The following is a 20,668-nucleotide window of genomic DNA, read 5'->3' on the forward strand; positions in this document are numbered from 1 at the left end:
TTTTTTTTAACCAGTACTAGGTCTTGAATCCGGGGTCTTGCGCATCCTAGGCATGTGTACCACCTGTTGTAGATGTAAGCACTGACCTGTCCTGCTAAAGGAGACAGCAGATGGGAGCCCTGTCTTGCAATTCCTCTGTCATGCCCTGTGGTGTCTGGGGGTCGCTCAGACCTGTTCCATGTCTTTTTTAACATTTTATTTTTAAGAGGAGAGAGAGAATAGGAGCATCAGGGCCTCTTTGTCACTGCAAATGAACTTCAGATATATGGATACTGGGGATTTGAACTCGGCCCATCAGGCTTTGCAAACAAGAGCCTTTAACCACTGAGCCATCTTTCCAGGACTTAATCTTTCTTTCTTTCTTTTTTCTTCTTCTCTTTCTCCTTCTCCTTTTTTTTTTTCTTTTGAGGCAGAGTCTCACTCTAGCCCAGGCTGACCTGGAATTCATTATGGAGTCTCAGGCTGGCCTCAAATTCACAGGGATCCTCCTACCTTTGTCTCCAGAGTGCTGGGATTAAAGGTGTGCGCCTTCACGCCTGGCTGGTGAGATTATTTTAAGAAGTGTTTTTGTGTGTAGTGTGTGCAATTCAGAGACCCAGGTGGTCTTTCTCCAAGCCCAGATGCAAGGTGATGCCCTCAAGATTCCAGGCTCCCCTTGGAAGATATGCTTCAGGCATGTGCCTGCCTGTTCATCCGTGTTCAGCGCCTGGGTCCTCTGCTTGTCTGACCATCTTGCTGTACCCAGGGAAGTCTGTGCTTATGTTATGCTAATCAGTATATACTGAGAGGTAGGTAGCAGTGGTGACTTCAGTGGAAACATTTATTTGAACAATTTTATAAATCATTAGGATTGCACATATGGTATCACTGAGGATTTGGAGGGCTCATATAATATGTAAATTCAGACTTCTCTGTGGATTTTTTTTTTTTCTTTTTGTTTTTGAGGTAGGGTCTCACTCTAGCCCAGGCTGACCTGAAATTCACTATGTAGTCTCAGGGTGGCCTCGAACTCACTGTGATCCTCCTACCTCTGCCTCCTGAGTGCTGGGATTAAAGGTGTGTGCCACCATGCCCAGCCCTCTGTGTTTTTTTTTTTAAACATTATTTTATTTTATTTATTTGCAAGCAGACAGAGAGAAAGAAAGAGAGTGCTAGGGCTTCTAGCTGCTGCAAATGAACTCCAGATGCATGTACCACTTTGTGCATCTGGCTTTATGTGGGTACTGGAGAATCGAACCCAGGTGGTCAGATTCTTCAGACAAGTGCCTTAATCACTGAGCCATCTCTCCATCTTGGGTTTTTATTTTATTTTCATTTATTTATTTATTTATATTTGGTTTTTCAAGGTAGGGTCTCACTCTAGCTCAGGTTGATCTGTAATTCACTCTTTAAAAAAATTTTTTTTTTATTTACTTACTTGGGAGAGAGATAGTGAGGGAGATAGAGAGAGAATGGGCACACTGGAGCCTCCAGCCACTGCAAATGAACTCCAGACGTATGTGCATCTGGCTTTATGTGGGTCTCGGGGAATCAAACCTGGGTCCTTTGGCTTTGCCGGCAAACACCTTAACTGCTAAGCCATCTCTCCAGCCTTATAATTTTCTATTTGTTTATTTGAATATGTTTATTTCATTTTTTTCTTAAATTTTTTTGGTTTTTTGAGGTAGGGTCTCACTCTGGCTCAGGCTCACCTGGAATTCACTATGTAGTCTCAGGGTGGCCTCGAACTCATGGCAATCCTCCTACCTCTGCCTCCTGAGTGCTGGGATTAAAGGCATGCGCCACCACGCCCAGCTTAATGTTTACTTTTATTTTTATTTATTTGAGAGAGCGAGAAAGAAAATAGATGCACCAGGGCCTCCAGCCACTGCAAATGAACTCCAGACGCATGTGCCACCTTGTGTCTGGTGGAGTTCATTTGCAATGAATAGAGGCCCAGACATACCCATTGTCTACCTCTCTCTCTCTCAAATAAATAAATAATATATTTTTTAAAACCCAAGTTGGGCTGTGTGTGGTGGCACATGCCCTTAATCCCAGCACTCGGGAAGCAGAAGAAGGAGGATTGCTGCGAGTTTGAGGCCACTCTGAGACTCCATAGTGAATTCCTGGTCAGCCTGGGCTAGAGCGAGACCCTACCTCAAAAAAAAAAAAAAAAAAGATCCTAGCTACAGATGATTGGGCTTCTGCGTGAGAAAGAAAATACTTAGTAGCAGAGGCCAGTAAGTTAAAAAGGAGACATAAAGGGAAGAGAAAGGGAGGAGGGTACTTAGTAGGTTGATATTGTATATATGTAAGTACAATGATTGAGATGGGGAGGTAATATGATGGAGAATGGAATTTCAAAGGGGAAAGTGTTGGGGGGGAAGGGCGGGAATTACCATGGGATTTTTTTTATAATCATGGAAAATGCTAACAATAAATAAATAAATAAGAAAGAAAGAAAACAGAGAAGCACGCAACTTGCCACGCACGCCCTATGTCACTTGAGTCTGGTCACACTTCGCTGGTGTTGCACACCAGGACTCTCCGTCATCCTCTCTCCTCTCTCACATGTACATGCAGTACGTGTGCTGTGTGTATGTACAGTGTGTGCTTTTGTGCATGCCCCACGCACACAGGAGCCAGAGAAGCTTGCTGGTGTCCACCTCTGTCACGTGTGTAACTCTGTCCTTGAGACAGTGCCTCACTGAGCGTGGAGCTGGCTGACCAGTGAGCCCCAGCAGTTTGCCTGGCTCTATGACCCACACAACTAGGGTTACAAGCAAGTGTGGGCAGACCTGGCTTTTTACGTGGGTGCCAGGGATCAAACTCAGGCCCTCATGTGCTTACCATTTTATTTTTTTAATTTATTTTCAAATTTTTATTAATAACTTCCATGATTATAAAAAAATATCCATGGTAATACCCTCACTCCCCCCACTTTCCTCTTTGAAACTCCATTCTCCATCATATCCCCTCCCCATCTCAATCAGTCTCTCCTTTTTTTTTTAATTTTTATTAACATTTTCCATGATTATAAAATATATCCCATGGTAATTCCCTCCCTCCCCACCCCCACTCTTTCCCATTTGAAATTCCATTCTCCATCATATTACCTCCCCATTACAATCATTGTAATTACATATATACAACAGTCTGTCTTTTATTTTGATGTCATGATCTTTTCCTCCTATTATGATGGTCTTGTGTAGGTAGTGTCAGGCACTGTGAGGTCATGGATATCCAGGCCATTTTGTGTCTGGAGGGAGCATGTTGTAAGGAGTCCTACCCTTCCTTTGGCTCTTACATTCTTTCCACCACCTCTTCCTGAGCCTTGGAAGGTGTGATAGAGATATAGTACTGAGCACTCGGTCACTTCTTTCCAGCACCATGATACCTTCTGAGTCGTCCCAAGGTCACTGCCATCTGAAAAGAGAAGATTCTCTACCAAAAGTGAGAGTAGCATTAATATATGGGTATGAACATTAAGAGAAGTGCTTACTGGGCAGTTTGATAAGCATAGTATATACATTTATCCAGACATCAGCAGACGTTACACCCCTAGGGCTCCTGACTACCCCTGCTTTAAGTTTTCAGTATCAGGGATGTATTCCCTCCCTCCAGTCCAATTAGAGGGCAGTTGGTTTCCACCATGATAGACATGCCATTATTGCACCTGTTGGCTCATTTAGCTTGGCTGGCCAAATATAAGGCTTGTATTGTCCACTGTTGAGTATCTTCACTGGTGATTTCTCTTTCTTCCATTGAACTACATGTAGAATGGCTTCTTTCAGCTTTCTGTCAGCTGGTGTACATGGAGAAGGTTATCAGCTCAGTTCCAGCAGGATTTCTCAGTGGCCTTGCAGCCTATGTGGAGTCTTCAGCAATAGGGTCTATCTATCCCTGGTGGGAAACCAAGGGCCTCAGCAATGGCCTATAATGTTTTAGGGGCATCAGGGACCTCCCTGGCCAACAATTCACTGAAGTTATCCCATCCCTGGCACTGAAAATTTTCTAGCAACAATCTATGGCACCTGAGTGTCCCGGTATCCAAAAAAAGTAGGTTTCCATATGATTTATTTATATCCTCTTAGATTTTGATTAGCCCTCCCTCCACCTTTCCTTTACTCAATCTCTTCCCCTGACCTTACTTTGGGCCTTTTCACCCCCATTAATTTATGCTTCTACTTACATATACAATACCATTCTACTAAGTACCCCCTCCCTTCCTTTCTCTTCCCTTTATATCTCTTTTCTAGCTTACTGGCCTTTGGTACTGAGTTTTCTTCCTACTTACATGGAAATCCAATTATCTGTGTGCTTACCATTTTTAAAAGCAAGAGCTCTTAAACCGGGTGTGGTGGCACACACCTTTAATCCCAGCACTTGGGAAGCAGAGGTAGGAGGATCTCCATGAGTTCAAGGCCACCTTGAGACTACATAGGGAATTCCAGGTCAACCTGGGCTAGAGTGAGACCCTACCTCAAAAAAAAAAAAAAATAAAAAAGCAAGAGCTCTTACCATTTTAGTTCTGAGCCATTTTCCCTTTCCCCAGCCCCATTAGTTTTTTTGGGTGGTGGGGGAAGGAGTTTGAGGTAGGGTCTCGCTCTAGCCCAGGCTGACCTGGAATTCACTATGTAGTCTGAGGGATCTTCCTATCTTGGTCTTCCTAGTGCTGGGATTAAAGGCCCGTGCCACCATGCCCAACAAATGACCTCCAGATACATGGAATCATTTCTTTGGTCTGTTATTGATTTGTTATTAGTGCCCTGTCTGAGGTGAACAGAGGCTTGCTTAATTTCCCCAGGAAAAGTCACTCAATACACCTACACTTGGGGGACCCACTTATGTCAACCTGACATGTTACCAATACTCACAGCAGTTGGGGGGGCCGTGAGTGAACCTATCCAGGAAAGGGCTCTAACAGCCTGTACGACACTTTGTACCCTTTCGTTTCCTTATCCACAAAATGGCTTTTACAATAGTAACTCTCTCAAGAGTGGCATGAGATTTAACTAAGTTAATATGTATGTGGACCTTGCCGCATATCCAAGTGCAGAAAACCTTAGCTATGCCAAGTATATTATCTATTACTGTGTTACAAATTACTTCCTTGGTAGCTTAAAACAACATGCATTTATTAGATGGCTTAGTCTCTGAAGGTTTGGGGATCAGGAGTGGTTAAGACTGGTGGCTTTCCCTTGCAGTCTGTCATGAGTTTGTGGCCAAATGTCTGTGGGGTCACAGTCATGGGGAGGCTTGGCTAGGGTTGGAGGGTCTGCTTCCAAGATGGCACCCTCTTGAAACTGTTGGCACGAGACCTCAGTTCTTTCCTAAATGAACATTCCCATAGGCCGCTGTGTGTCCTGGTGCGTGGAAGTGTGCGCTTGTCCACTACAGAGAGCCAGGACGAACCTGCAGAGCCCTTTATGGGGTCACCGTGGACGTCACACGTCGTCTGCTGCTCTGTTTTCTGCAGTGTAGTCAAGGCACGCTTGGGCTTGGAGCTCTGTAGTAGAGCCCGTGCCTTGCGTGCACAAAGCGCTGGGTTCAGTTTCCCCCACCGTAAGAAAAGCACAAGTCACAGAAGCCAGACACTAAGTCCAACCCAGATCAAGCAGAGAAAAACAGAAAAACATCCTACCCTCTGAAAGGAGGGATGTCAGATAAGTTATGGAATTTAAAAACCATCACAATCAACTGTCATTAGTTTCTCTTCTTCACTGGTGTTTGTGTGTCGTGTGTATATGTGTGCATACATAGTCATATATATATAGGTTATGGATATATATGGATAGGTTATAGATATATATGGATAGGTTCAATCTTATTTATCTCATTATTTATTTATCTACTTTATTCATTTATAATTTTTTTAGAGATAGGGCCTCATTGTAGCCCAGGCTGACCTGGAATTCATTATTTAGTTTCAGGCTGACCTTGAACTCATAGTGATCTTCCTACCTCTGCCTCCTGACTGTAGGGATTAAAGGCATAAGATACCACACCCAGCCTTTATTTATTTATTTATTTGAGAGTAACAGAGAGAGAAAGAGGCAGATAGAGAGAGAGAGAGAGAATGGGTGCTCCAGGGCATCCAGTCACTGCAAATGAACCCCAGGTGCGTGCACCCCCTTGTGCATCTGGCTAATGTGGGTCCTGGGGAACTGAGCCTCGAAATGCAGTACTTGGGCTTCATAGGCAAGCACTTAACTGCTAAGCCATCTCTCTAGTCCCACACCCAGCCTTTTTTGTTTTAAATATTTTTTTGTTCATTTTTTATTTATTTATTTGAGAGTGACAGACACAGGGAGAAAGACAGATAGAAGGAGAGAGAATGGGTGCGCCAGGGCCTCCAGCCTCTGCAAACGAACTCCAGACGCGTGCACCCCCTTGTGCATCTGGCTAACGTGGGTCCTGGAGAATCAAGCCTTGAACCGGGGTCCTTAGGCTTCACAGGCAAGCGCTTAACCGCTAAGCCATCTCTCCAGCCGCACACCCAGCCTTTTTAATAAACTTTTTTTTTTTTTTCTGGGCATGGTGGCACATGCCATTATGAGAGCAAGACAAAAAAATTGGTGTGCCAGGGCCTCAGCCACTGCAATCAAACCTCAAACATGTGCACCACCTTGTGTGCATGTGCAAGCTTGTGTGCTTGCATAACCTTGTGTGCTGGCTTACGTGGGACGTAGAGAGTGAAACATGGGTCCTTAGGCTTCTCAGGCGAGTTAACTGCTAAGCCATCTCTCTAGACTTTTTTTTTTTAAAAAGATTTTTATTTATTAGAGACAGAGAGAGGAGGAGAGAGAGAGAGAAAAAAAATGAGAATGGACACACCAGGGCCTCTAGCCACTGCAAACAAACTCCAGATGCATGCTCTACCATGTGATCTGGCTTACGTGGGACCTGGAGAATTGAACCTCTTTACCACTGCAGACAAGGTCCAGATGTATGTGCCACTTTGTGCATCTGGCTTTGCATGGCTTCTGGGTCATCGAACCAGGACCATCCAGCTCTGTAAGAAAGTGTCTTTAACTGCTGAGCCGTCTCTCGGGCGCCTTCTATGTATTTTCAACTTTGCTTGTTTTCTTGTGTCTAGCTTCAAGACATACGTCCACCAACCCCAGCTCATTTCTGCCCGGACCCTACCTGCTACCCCACAGCCAGGGAGAGCAAGGCTTATCTCACTTTCCTGCTCTCTCTCTCTCCACAGACGCATGACTTCTGTTCTTCAGTGCCCAAACTGTTAGCTAGGTCTTCACTCACACCAAAACAGAGGATGGGAGCAATTTTGTTTGCCAAGGCAGGGTCTCACTCTAGCCCAGGCTGACCTGGAACTCACTCTGTAATCCAGGCTGGCCTTGAACTCATGGCGATTCCCCTTCCTCAGCCTCCAGAGTGCTGGGATTAAAGGCGTGTGCCACCACACCTGGCTGGGAGCAATTATTAAGGTGATTCAAACACTCATTAGAACAAAAATGATTCAAGGACCAGATAAACTGAATTGTTTGCTTTGCCTTTGGAGTTTTGACCTCTTTGTCCTGTAACTCTGCTTGAAATTTGGTCCCACTAATAAATCTTTATCTAATTGTCTCCTCCACTGGTCCACAGGAGGTTATTTTCAGGAAAGAGGATGTGTAGGTAAATGAGAATTAATTTCAATCCTGAGCAACACGAGAATCAAAATAAAGCTGTCATGGCATACATACTACATTCCACTTTCCTGAAAGGACCCCGTGATTTCACTCCCCAGCCGCTGACACGTGCGGGAGTGAGGAGCAAATTACCATTTATCAAACCCTAATGATTGTTCCTTGTTCTAAATACCATTCTCTCTATGCGACCCCCCCCCCCCCGCCACGCCTGCCCTCCGCTGCCTCTAAATTAGCAATAAGTCTTGTTAGCATAGCATCCATATTTATGGGCTGGCCGACTGATGCTGTAGTGACATGGTGAAGTCAAATGTAACTTAATAGAAGGTTACGACATGTCTTGGTTTTGGAGCCATCCAGCCATGTGGAAGATGTCAGAATTTGAGGGGACTTCATAAAGATTTGGTCTATTTTGAGACAGTTTCAAGCCTTTCATGGGAGTCCATGCAAGCTCAAACAAAAGACAGTTCACTTTGGTGGAAAGCCAATGGTTTTCTTTCTTTTCTCTTCCTTCTTTCCTGCCCTCCCTTTTTTACCCCTCTGATATTGAGACAAGGTCTCACTCTAGCCCAGGCTGACCTGGAACTCATTCTAGCTCAGGCTGGCCTTGAACTCACTGTAGTACTACCTCAGCTCCTGAGTGCTGGAATTAAAGGCATTCGTCACTACACCTAAACCATTTATCCTTCCTCTCTCTCTCCCTCCCTCCCTTCCTTTCTTCTTTCCTTCCACCCTCCCTCCTTCCCTCCCTCCCTTCTTTCCTTCCTTCCTTCTCTCTCCCCCCTCCTTCCTTCTGTTTCATTTTTATTTATTTATTTTTTATTTATTAGAGAGAGAGGGAGGGAGAGAATCGGCACACCAGGGTCTTTAGCCACTGCAAATGAACTCCAGATGCCCGTGTGCCACCTTGTGCCTCTGGCTTTATATGGGTCCTGGAGAATTGAACCTGCATCTTTTGGCTTTGCAGGCAAGTACCTTAACACTAAGCCATCTCTTCAGACCTTTGTTTTCTTTTTCTTTTTTTTGAGGTAAAGTCTTGATCTAGCCCCAGGCTGACCTGGAATTCACTATGTAGTCTCAGGCTGGCCTCAAATTCACAGCGATCCTCCTATCTCTGCCTCCCAAGTATTGGGATTAAAGGCGTGTGTCACCACACCTGGCTTCTTTCTATTTTTCTTTTTCTTTTTTTTTCTCCCATCTTTCCTTCTTTTTTCTTTTTGTTTCTTTTTTAAGATTTATTTATTTTTATTTATTTATTAGAGACAGAGAGGGAGAGAGAGAGAGAATGGGTGTGCCAGGGCCTCCAGCCACTGCAAATGAACTCCAGAGATGCAGGCACCACCATGTGCATCTGGCTTACGTGGGACCTGGAGAATCAAACCGGGGTCCTTAGGCTTTGCAGGCATGCACCTTAACTGCTAAGCCATCTCTCCAGCCCTCTTTTTGTTTTCTTGAGGTTGGGTCTTATTCTAACCCAGGCTGACCTGGAATTCACTATGTAGTCTCAGGGTGGCCTTGAATTCATGGTGATCCTCCTACCTCTGCCTCCTGAGTGCTGGGATTGAAGGCATGCACCACATTTTTCTGACAAGATCTCAAGTACCCTAAGATAGCCTCCAAATTGTTATGTAATCGAGAATGACCTTCAATTTATATAATCCTTCTGCCTCCATCTTCAAAGTGCTAGGATTACAGGTTTATGTGGTAATAGGGATTGAACCTAGGGCCTCATGCATGTCAGACAAGCACTCTACCAACTGAGCTACAAGCCCAGCCATACTTTTATTTATTTTTTCTTTTCTTTCTTTCTTTATTTTTATTTTTATTTTTTTAAATATTTTTGTTCATTATTTATTTATTTATTTGAGAGTGACAGACACAGGGAGAAAGACAGATAGAGGGAGAGAGAGAGAATGGGCGCGCCAGGGCTTCCAGCCACTGCAAACGAACTCCAGACGCGTGCGCCCCCTTGTGCATCTGGCTAACATGGGACATGGGGAACCGAGCCTCGAACCGGGGTCCTTAGGCTTCACAGGCAAGCGCTTAACCGCTAAGCCATCTCTCCAGCCCTCTTTATTTTTATTTATTTATTTATTTATTTATTTATTTATTTATTTAGAGATAGGATCTCACTGTAGCCCAGGTTGACCTGGAATTCACTATGTAGTCTCAGGGTGGCCTCGAACTCACAGCGATCCTCCTACCTCTGCCTCCCGAGTGTTGGGACTAAAGGCGTGTGCCACCACGCCTGCATTTTTTGTTTCTTTTTGAGACAGAGTCTCATGTAGGCCAGGCTGGTCTCCAACTGACCTCCTGGTCCTCCTGCCTCTATGCTTCCATGGTGCTGGGACTCAGGTGTGCATCACCACACCTGGTTTATACAGGGCTGAGAATTGACCCCTGAGCTTCGTGCATGTTATGCAGGCATTTTGCCAACTGAGAACCAACTGAGAAGCCAAAGCTTGTGTTCTTGTGGTCTGAGTGTCACAAAGCCCAGATGTCTGATTGCGGGGGGGGGGGGGGGGTGGGGGGGGTGGTGACAGTATCCTGTCTTGCTCTGAAGTATCTCCGAACAACAGTTCGGAAAGTACGTTGCAAATCTGCTTGGAGCTGGCTGGCTTTGGGCCCTGGGATGTGCAGTCTGGGCTCTGCCTGAGCAAAAGAAGTTTTACTCAAGATTCTTCAGTACTAACCCCCCAACACGAGGGAACCCAAGTAACATGCGATCATGTGACCGGCTAAGTCCTGCCTCTTATCAGCAGAGGAAAATTAGATATGCGGTCGGCACCCTGTTGGTCAAGGTTCATGGATACTGCATGTTTGATGGTCCTGGCCCAATCAAGTTCAGGTTTATAGAATTCCAAAGTCTTCACCCTTCCCAGTAATAAAGAGCCAGTCTCCTTATACATCCAAAGCAGATGGCTTACTTCTGGTTTCCCCTTATAAGACCTTGCCCCGACCTATGTAAAGCACGCAGATTCCCAGTCATTGCCTAAGGGCCAACTGCTGCCCAAAGAGGCACAAGGAAACCTGTGAACTCCATAGGGTTTCCCCATCAGGAGAGTTGCAGTGGCTACCCACTCATGAGGGCCCCTGAGAAGACATGCAGGCTCTAGAGCCCCTCATCTTCCCTCAGTTGATTCAGATTCTGAAGGAGCCTGCCCCCCCACCCCATTTTGTTTTGCACTCAGGTTGGTGATGTGGAGGTAAGGGCTGGAGGCAAAGGCTGGGGCTCCTGTCTCCCCCCTTTATAGACACCTGGTGTCCCTTCACCTATTGTTCAGCTAGGGCTGGCAGCTCCCTGCAGGGTAATCACCCTCAGCTCATTAACAAGCTGTGCTCATTTGCATGTCTAAATATCCCTGTACATAGAAGACAGACAATTACATCTCCTCCGTATGGATTCGCAGGAAAAAGACTGGGAGAAGGCTGACTTGCAAAGACGGATCACAACGCCTTCCATCCCTCACAGTCCACCCAGGGGCCAGCTTTGCTGGGCTTTAAAAAAAAACAAAACAAAAAAAACCTGTCTGTCTGTGACTTGAGACAGAGATTCAGAAACCTGATTTTAGACGCACTATATTCTTCCTTTCACTTGGAAGAGCTTCAGTTCTTCCGTTTTCCTTCCCTTAGTTTCACTGCTTTTCCAGCTCTGCTTCTAGGAGGTGACAAACAAGCAAGCCAGCCACCATCCATCAGCTTTATGCAAATGTCTCAACACACCCACCCTCGTTCGGCAAGCGCAGGAACGGGGACTGTCTATCTATAGAGCGGCCCGATTACAGCTCATTTTTATACAGCTTGAGAAGCGTGAAAAGTCACAGGCTGGGATGTCATCATCGCCACACAGTTGACCGTGGCACCTGCAGCTCCCTTATTCCAGGAGCGCATCCGTGGGCCCAGGAGCCACCACCGTGGCCTTGTTGCTCTCATGACACCGCCTAGGCCATGCAGTCGTCACCCCAGAAGAAATGGGGGAGTAGGCCACCATTTTTGCTCAGCTGCAATCTTAGCTGGGTGAGGGGACAGCTCCAGGGCAATGGTCTCAAGGAGGAGCACCGGCCAGAGAGCTGGAGTGACCAGGATGGAAGCTCTGTCACGTCGCCTGCCCTGTCAGTGGCAGCTGGAACCCCTTCTGTGTACACTGGGCAACACTAGCTCTGAACATAGTTACTTTATGTTTTATTTATTTATCAGAAGAGGGAGAGGCAGACTGAGAGTGAGTGTGGTAGAGCCTCTAGCCACTTCAAATGAATTCCAGACACATGCACCACTTTGTGCACTTGGCTTTATGTGGGTACTGGGGACTTGAACCTGGGTCATTTGGCTTTGCAGGCAAGTGCCTTAACCACTGAGCCATCTCTCCAGCCCGGGACATATTTATTTAGCAAGTGCTTATGAATACTTGCTAGCCATTGACCACAGTTGTAAGTGCTTTACAAACACACACATGCACATGCATCAGAGAGAGCGCACTCTGACAAGGCTAGTTTTGTGAAAATGATCCTGAGTCAAGGGTTGGAGAGATGACTCAGTGGTTAAAGGTGCTTACTAGCAAAGCCTAAGGACCCACATTTGATTCCCCAGTATCCACATAAAACCAGATAAACAAGGTGGTGTATGCACCTGGAGTTCGTTTGCAGTGGCGAGAGGCCCTGGTGAGCCCATTTTCTTTTTCTCACTCTCTCTACTTCCAAAGAAATAAATACATACAAACATTATTTTTAAAAAATGATCCTCGGTCAGGCAGGAGGTGAGCTCTGCCATCTTTTACCACCAGCGTCTTGACTTGCTCACAGGCGTGGGTCTCTGGCCGGCGTCTATTTATAATAGCAGAAAGGTTCTTTAAGCCGGAGCCTTTTTGAAAGCGACAAGAGGATTTGTTAAGGGTAAGTGAGCCCACACTCTGAAATGAGGGAGACGCAGGGTGCGATGCATATTTATAGGCTGTGAATTACCGAGTCCCACAGGCTCTGCAGCAGGTCCACACCTCAGCAGTGGCGGTCCTCAAGGCACAGAGGGGCAGTGGCCCCTGGCTGCTAGGGTTTGCTTTCTGGCTTCTCTCTGAAAGGTTCCACAACCTTCCAAGATGGTGCTGCTGCAGCTGAGGACCAAGTGTTCAAACACATGAACCTGTGAGGAATGTTTATAGCATCCCTGGTTTGCCTGAACCCTCCGAGTTCGGATTCAGCCTCTCCGTCCCAGACCATCGTTAGCAAGGCCACGCATCTGGTTTTCACTAGCTCAGCCATTAAGAATTGAGCAGCGGGCTGGAGAGTTGGCTTAGTGGTTAAGGCATTTGCCTACAAAGCCAAAGGACCCAGGTTCAATTCCCCAGGTCCCACATAAGCCAGAGGCACAAGGGGCACATGCATCTGGAATTTATTTGCAGTGTCTGGAAGCCCTGGCACACCCATTCTCTCTGTGTGTCTCTTTCTCTCTCTCTCTCAAATAAAAAAATAAAATATATTTAAAAAAAAAAAAAAAGAGCCGGGCGTGGTGGCACATGCCTTTAATCCCAGCACTCGGGAGGCAGAGGTAGGAGGATTGCCATGAGTTCAAGGCCACCCTGAGATGACAGAGTTAATTCCAGGTCAGCCTGGACCAGAGTGAGACCCTACCTCGAAAAACCAAAAAAAAAAAAAAAAAAGAATTGAGCAGCACCCGGTATGGTGGTACCCACCAGTAAGCTCAGCACTCAAGAGGCTGAGGCCGGAGAACTGCTATGAGTTTGAGGTAAGCCAGGTTATATAGCAAGCACAGGCCAGCCAGGCTGCGTAATAAAAATGAAAACAAAGGAAGGGTGGGAGGGAGAGAAGGAGGCAGGTAAGGAAGAAGGAAGGGAGAAAGGAGAAGGGAGGGAGGAAGTGAAAAAAAGAAAAAAACAGAGCCAAGTACTGTGTGGCGGCTTGTATCTGCAATCACAGCATTTAGGAGGCTGAGGCAGGGAGATAGTGGGTTTGAGATCATCCCAGGCTACACAGAAAATTCTAAGCCAGTCTGGGGTGCATAGCAAAATGATCTCAAACAAAACAAAACAAAATGACACAAAAGTGGGTGGGGGGCACCAGGGTCTGTCTGTGAGTTCATTCCCTCTTCGTGTTTCCCCAGGGGCTGCCCCATCTAGAGGACTGCCATCATTAGTTTGATGAGGCTGTTATAACAGTTATAAGCTGAGTGTTTTAACAAAACCACAGAAATGTCCATGGCTAAGGGGGATGGCTCAGAGGTTAAAGGTGCTTGTGTATGAAGGACTCAATATTGGTGTGCATCTGGATGCCATAGTGGGACGGACCTTTTTTGTTTTTGCTTTTTTCAAGTAGGGTCTCACTCTAGCCCAGGCTGACTTGGAATTCACTATGTAGTCTCAGGGTGGTCTTGAACTCATGGCGATCCTCCTACCTCTGCCTCCCAAGTGCTGGGATTAAAGGCGTGCGCCACCACACCCGGACCCAAGGAGGTACCTTTTATATCCCATCCTCTCTAGAAATCACTCCCTGATGAAATCCAGCCGGAAAACAGAACCCTGCTTGTACAGACTCCAGGAAGGTGAGGGGGAGCATCCTTTCCATGCTCAGAAGTTCATGTCCCCTGTTCAGTTTAAAATGAAACCACGGGCTGGGGAAGTGGCGCAGTGGTAGCGTGTTCGTCAAGTGTGTGAAAAATTCTTGGTTCATTTCCTTGGACCAAAACACAAAGCAAAACTAAAATGAAAGTTAAAAAGTGAGCTTAGTTAGGGGCTAGGGATATATCTCATTTGGTAGAGTACTTGCCTAGCATATACAAAGTCCTGGATTTGGTCCACAGCACCACATACACTGGGTATGGTGGCGGTGCGCACCTGTGATCCCAGAATTGTGATAGCGTCACAGCGAAGAGATCTAGTGCGCTGGAACTGGCCAGATCAGAGTTCAAACCTGGTTCTGCTTCTCGCTGGCTATGAATGAGAATCTATAGGACTGTCATTCGTTGGATGAGGCTGTTGTAACAGCTATAAACTGAGTGTTTTAACAAAACCACAGAAATGTCCAGTGGCTGAGGGGATGGCCCAGAAGTTAAAAGTACTTCCATATGAAGCCTGCCAGCCTGGGTTTGATGCCCCAGTACCCATGTAAAGCCATATGCACAAAGTGGCTCATGCATTTGGGATTCATTTGCAGTGGCAAGAGGCCCTGACATGGCCATATTCATTCTCTCTCTTTCTCTTTCTCTCTCTCTCTCTTTATCCCTCTCTCTATTCACTAATAAATATATTATTTATTTATTTGAAAGAGAGAGAAAGAGGCAGAGATTGAGAGACAATGGGTGTGTTCCAAGGCCTTTAGCCACTGCTAATAAACTCCAGAAGCATGTGTCATCTTGTGCATTTGGTTTTACATGGGTCCTGGGGAATTGAACCTGGGTCCTTTGGCTTTGCAGGCAAGCACCTTAACCACTGAGTCATCTCTCCAGCCCAAGACATATCTTATCTTTAAGTTGTTTTCACTGGTTAGTTGTTTGTGTTTTTAGTTTTACTTTTTTTTTGGTGGGGGGGGACAAGAGTCTCACTCTATAGTCCAGGCCAGCCTAGAACTTGCTATGTAGACCAGGCTGGCCTCAAACTCATGGCAATCCTCCTGTCTCAGCCTCCCACATGCTGAGATTATAGGCATGTGCCATCATACCACCTCTCCTATAGTTCCTAAAGACTAGACACCTAAGATAAAATGTGAGCATGCTGGTGCCTTTTGAGGGCCAAAGCAAGGAGCTGAGCCAGTTCTGGCAGTTTGCTGGCAATCACTGGCATTTTTGGCATCAATCACCTCAGCGTCTGCTGCCATGGTCCCTATGTGCATGTGTTCCAAACATTTCTTCTTTATAGGGACACCAGGAGCCCACCCTAAAGATACCACTCTAACTTAATTACCCTATGTTCCTCTTGAGGCATGAGAGGTTGAGACCTTAATGAGATTCCTGGAGGATATATCTGAACCCCCAGAGATCACCTGCCCCACCTGTGGAGGACAGTAAGGCACCCCACCATAAGGGCACTAATAACAAGGCCCATAGCACAGGGTCACTGTGAAGCTTAAGATGAAGGAAAAGTGTTTCAGGACTATTACAAAACCAGGAGATGAAAGTCCAGCCAATTTGGAATCCTCTCTGCCTCCCTCCTCGAGCTCCTGAGCCCGTGTCCCATGTCCAGACATTTCTTGTGAGGTTTGGACTTGATAGCTTGCTAGAGGTCACACCTCAGTCCCAGTGTGGGCTGGACACTGCGCAGCCTTCAAGCCTGGTTTCTTGTCTGATTTAAAATTATTTACTTGTGTGTGTGAGCGCGTGTGCATGAGTGCACGCATGCGTGGGTACCCGTGCCACAGCATGCATGTGGAGGCTCAAAAGACAAGTTCAAGGTGCTGTGCTCCACCTTTGAGACGGAGTTTCTTCCTCCTGCAAACACACTGGCAGACTGCAAAGGAATGTCAGGCGAGCTGGCCCTCAGTTTCCCTGGCTCTGCCTCCCATTGTTGTTGGCATGTTGGGATCTCAGACACCATTCTGCATCCGCTTTATGTGGGTGCTAGGGAAACTGAACCCGGGCTGGCAGGCTTTGCAAGCAAGCATTTAACCACTGAGCCATCTCCACAACCCCCAAGCCTGGTTTTCTAGCCCCGTTCCCAAGATGCTGGGCTAAACTTCAGTACATTTGTCTGCCGCTTAATTCATGGAGCCACTTTTGGGTGCAACTAAGAACACAGACCTACGTGAGGTCCAAAAGATGAAACTTTAGGCACAAGAGACTGCTCTGAGGTAGGTCCAGGCCAGGACATCTGCCCATTCACTTGAGGTTCTGCCTTAGAGCCGGACAGCAGAGCTACCACATCTTCCTACACAGGAAACTTGCCACGGGAGACACACAAACAGTGATCTTCAGAGATCTGGCGGTCTCACTAGCCCGTCCCAAAGGGATAACAGAGGGCCATGCTGGTTGGTCTGGGAGGACCAGTAAAGGAACTGGAATGATTCTTCTGTCAGGTATATGGACATCCTGGGGTGGGTGGCTGTCACTTGGAGGTTTGTCTGATGAGAACGTGGAGCAGGTACATGGCGGGATGAGGAGGTGCGGGGTTTCCTGGCAGGAGCCACCACACTGCTCCCCTTCAGATGTGCTCGAGAGAAAACTGCTCACATTTGGACAAATTTCTTGGGTTATAAAACATTTCTTTCTCATTTCTTGAGCTTTCATAAATTGATGTTGTTGTTTCTTCAGAATTTTAAGGGCTCCACAAGGACTTCGATAATGATTGTGGGAGAATTTTAACAGTGGAGATGAATGGCAGAAACCCCAGACTCTATGAGGATCAGTCAGCTCTTGGGCCTCTGGGGAGTTCTCATGTGGAAACACAGATCTGCAATTTCCGAGCCAGGTTGGTCTTGCCTCATCATTGTCCTCTAATTTTTATGGATAAGTAAGGGGAAATCCAGAATAATGAATAACCCAAGGTCCCAGGGCTTACTTGGATCTGTGCTTCATTTATGGCTATATGCTTTGTTTTGTTTTTTTGAGGTAGGGTCTCACTCTAGCCCAGACTAATTGACCTGGAATTCATTACATAGTCTTACGGTGGCCTCGAACTCACGGTGATCCTCCTACCTCTGCCTCCCATGTGGCGGGATTAAAGGTATGTGCCATCGTGCCTGGCTTTTTAATATTTTTTAATTAATTAATTTGTAAGCAGAGAGAGAGAGAGAAGAGATAGACACAGAGAGAATGGGTGCACCAGGGCCTCTAGCCACTGCAAAGGAACTTCAGATGTAGGTAGGTGTCCCTTGTATATCTGGCTTTCGTGGGTACTGGGGGAACTGAACCTGGGTCCTTTGGCTTTGCAGGCAAGCGCCTTAACTGCTAAGCCCTCCCTCCAGCTCCAATATTCTTCATTAATATCAACCAACCAAGACAATCAGTAATTGGCAAAAAACAGAAAGGAGAGCAAAAATGCTGCTGGATGGATGGGTTTTCCATATTCAAGAGAATGGCAGAGACCAAGTCCAATAAAGTCCAATGAGTGGGTCATCCGAGAGGCCTGGCATATTTCCCAGCTCATGAGGACATTCCTCACTCCAGGCTGTTTGCAAAGAGCTAGCTGAAGGCTGTTTTGAAATCAACAACCCCTCAGTCTTTCTTAAAAATACAAGAAGCCAGAATGTAAGGTGTCTAGCTATGGCCTGCAGCCTGGCTAGCATCATGATCATGTACACATCAGTTCTCTAAGGGGGACTTTCCAGCCTCCTTAGCGGTGAGGTGAACTACAGAGACCCCACCAAACACCAGCGCCCTTCTTGCTCTGCTCTGCTTCCCAAGGGAAGACCAGCCTCTGGCTCCTTTCTTCTTCAATTGCACATTTGTGTGTGTGTGTGTGTGTGTGTGTGTGTGTGTGTGTGTGTGTGTGTGGTTGTGGAGGCCAGAAGTCAGTCAGTCAGGAATCTTCTTCAATGGTTCTCTATCTTAAGTTTTTTTTTTTTTTTTTTTGAGACAGAGTCTGTCATTGAACTTGGAGCTCATCAATTGAACTAGACAAGTTGCCCAGTGAGCCCAAGGTATCCTCCAGGGATGGGATGACAGGCACATGTCCCCACACTTATTTTTTTTTTTTTTTATATGGTTTCTGGGGGAATCTGAACCAACTGAGCCATCTACCTGGGTCTCTAGACTTGCACTTACATTCCAGATCTTATGGGAAGCTACGAACACAGTGTGATGGATGTGCTCAAAGGTCACTCGGGTTTCTGAGTAGGATGGCAGGGAGAAAGGTGAGGAGAAGTCATAGCTGGTCACTCCAAGTACAGCCATCAGGAGGCACTCAAATGCGCATGGTTGTTTGAAAGCACCACTAGGGATGTTGACAACCACGCAGGGAAGGAACAACAGGCAGTGAAAGATGCATCATCAAGTGAGGGGCCACTGTGATCAAGTGGAACTCGTTCTTCCCGGAGCACGTCAAAGGCCAGGGTGAGCCTGGCTTGGGGATGAGGAAGGTGGGGTGTTCCCACCGCTCCTTCAGTCACTGCTTGAAGGCTGGCTTGGTACTGTGTGGAGAGAGCAAGAGCTCCCCTCCAGAGCAAGCCTTTGCCAGACATGCAGCCTGCGCATTCCTTTTTTTAAAAATTTATTTATTTGAAGCCGGGTGTGGTGGCGCACGCCTTTAATCCCAGAACTCGGGAGGCAGAGGTAGGAGGATTGCCATGGGTTTAAGGCCACCCTGAGATGACAGAGTTAATTCCAGGTCAGCCTGGACCAGAGTGAGATCCTACCTCGAAAAAACAAAAAAAAATTATTTATTTGAGAGCAACAGACAGAGAGAGAAAGAGGGAGGGGAGAGAGAGAGAGAATGGATATGTCTGGGCCTCTAGCTGCTGCAAATGAACTCCAGACCCATGTGCCACCTTGTGCATCTGGCTTACGTGGGTCCTGGGAAATTGAACCTGGGTCCTTTGGCTTTACAGGCAAGCACCTTAACTGCTAAGCCATCTCTGCAGCCCACCTTGCCCAATTCTAACTCTAATTTACCTCCCCAACCTCTGACCTCAGCCTTGGACTAACCTCTGACCTTAAGCTCAGAATGCTCTTTTTGTCCCTGTCCACGTTCTCTTTCTATCATCTGACCCAGCCGCGACCTCCAGCCAGCGCGTTGTGTTGTACTGTCTGCCTCATCCTGCCTGCCTGCCTGGCATGACTCCCAGAAAGGCTGCCCTTGACTTGTCCTATTTTGTTTCTCTCCCTAATTTGATGCTGACATTGACAGATAAAGACAAGGGAAGCAGCCAAATGCCAGGGCGGGTTCGGTAGGTACCATTCAAACACCAGCAAGTTAATGTTGTGGGTCTAGGATCATGCCTGCCTAAATCTTCAACCCTTGATATGGAAGTGGAGATTGGCTTTCATGACGTCCGTGTCCAGGAGCTATTTGTCCACCCAGGAGATCCCAAATGTCAGGCCTGGGGAATCCCAGTGTCCAGTGTCTGGGAAGGGGAGGAGGGAGGAGCAAGAAGAGATAGAAACTGTGGGTTGAGGCAATGGCTCAGTGTTAAAGGCACAAAGCCAGGTGCACAAGGCGCTGCACGCTTCTGGGATTGTTTGCAGTGGCAAAAGGCCCTGCGGCGACAGTTCTCTCTCTCTCTCTGTGTATTTATTTGTTCATCAATAAATAAATAGAAATTAAAAAGAGAGAAAGAGAGAGAGGGGCTGAAGAGATGGCTCAGTGGTTAAGCGCTTGCCTGTGAAGCCTAAGGACCCCGGTTCGAGGCTCAATTCCCCAGGACCCACGTTAGCCAGATGCACAAGGGGGCGCACGCATCTGGAGTTCGTTTGCAGTGGCTGGATGCCCTGCTGCGCCCATTCTCCATCTATCTGCCTCTTTGTCTCTCTGTTGCTCTCAAATAAATAAATAAAAATAAACAAAAAAAAATTCAAAAGAAAGAGAGAGAGAGATAGGCCAGGCATGGTGGCATACACCTTTAATCCCAGCACCCAGGAGGCAAGGGTAGGAGAAATGCTATGAGTAAAAGGTCACCCTGAGACTACATAGTGAATTCCAGGTCAGCCTGGGCTACAGTGAGTGAGACCCTACCTCAAAAATTCAAAAGAGAGAGAGAGAAAATGTGAAGCACATTAAGATAAGAGTGTTGCACTTCACAATCCCCCAGCAGGACCTGGGGCTGATCACTGGTAGGACAGAGTTCTTACACCCAGGAGTGTCTTTCTAAGTGGTTACTGTCCTGCTCCAGGTGGTTGGAATTGTCTTCTTCCCCAGCAAAAGCAGCCCCATCTTGAAGTCCTCACCCATGCTGCTGGCACATGCCCCAGTTGCTAAGGCACTTGTCCAAGCATGAGGACTCGGCGCTCAGATTCCCAGCACACGTGTAGACGCGGGGCATAGCGGCACGCTTCTGTGACCTCAGCGCTGAGGCCGTGGTGGCGGGGGGTCTCCGGGGCTTGCTGGCTAGCTAGTCTAGCTAAACTGGTGAGCTCTGAATTCAGCGAGAGACCCTGTCCCC

The sequence above is a fragment of the Jaculus jaculus genome, chromosome 9 (genome assembly GCF_020740685.1).
Source record: "Jaculus jaculus isolate mJacJac1 chromosome 9, mJacJac1.mat.Y.cur, whole genome shotgun sequence".
Lineage (NCBI taxonomy): Eukaryota > Metazoa > Chordata > Mammalia > Rodentia > Dipodidae > Jaculus > Jaculus jaculus.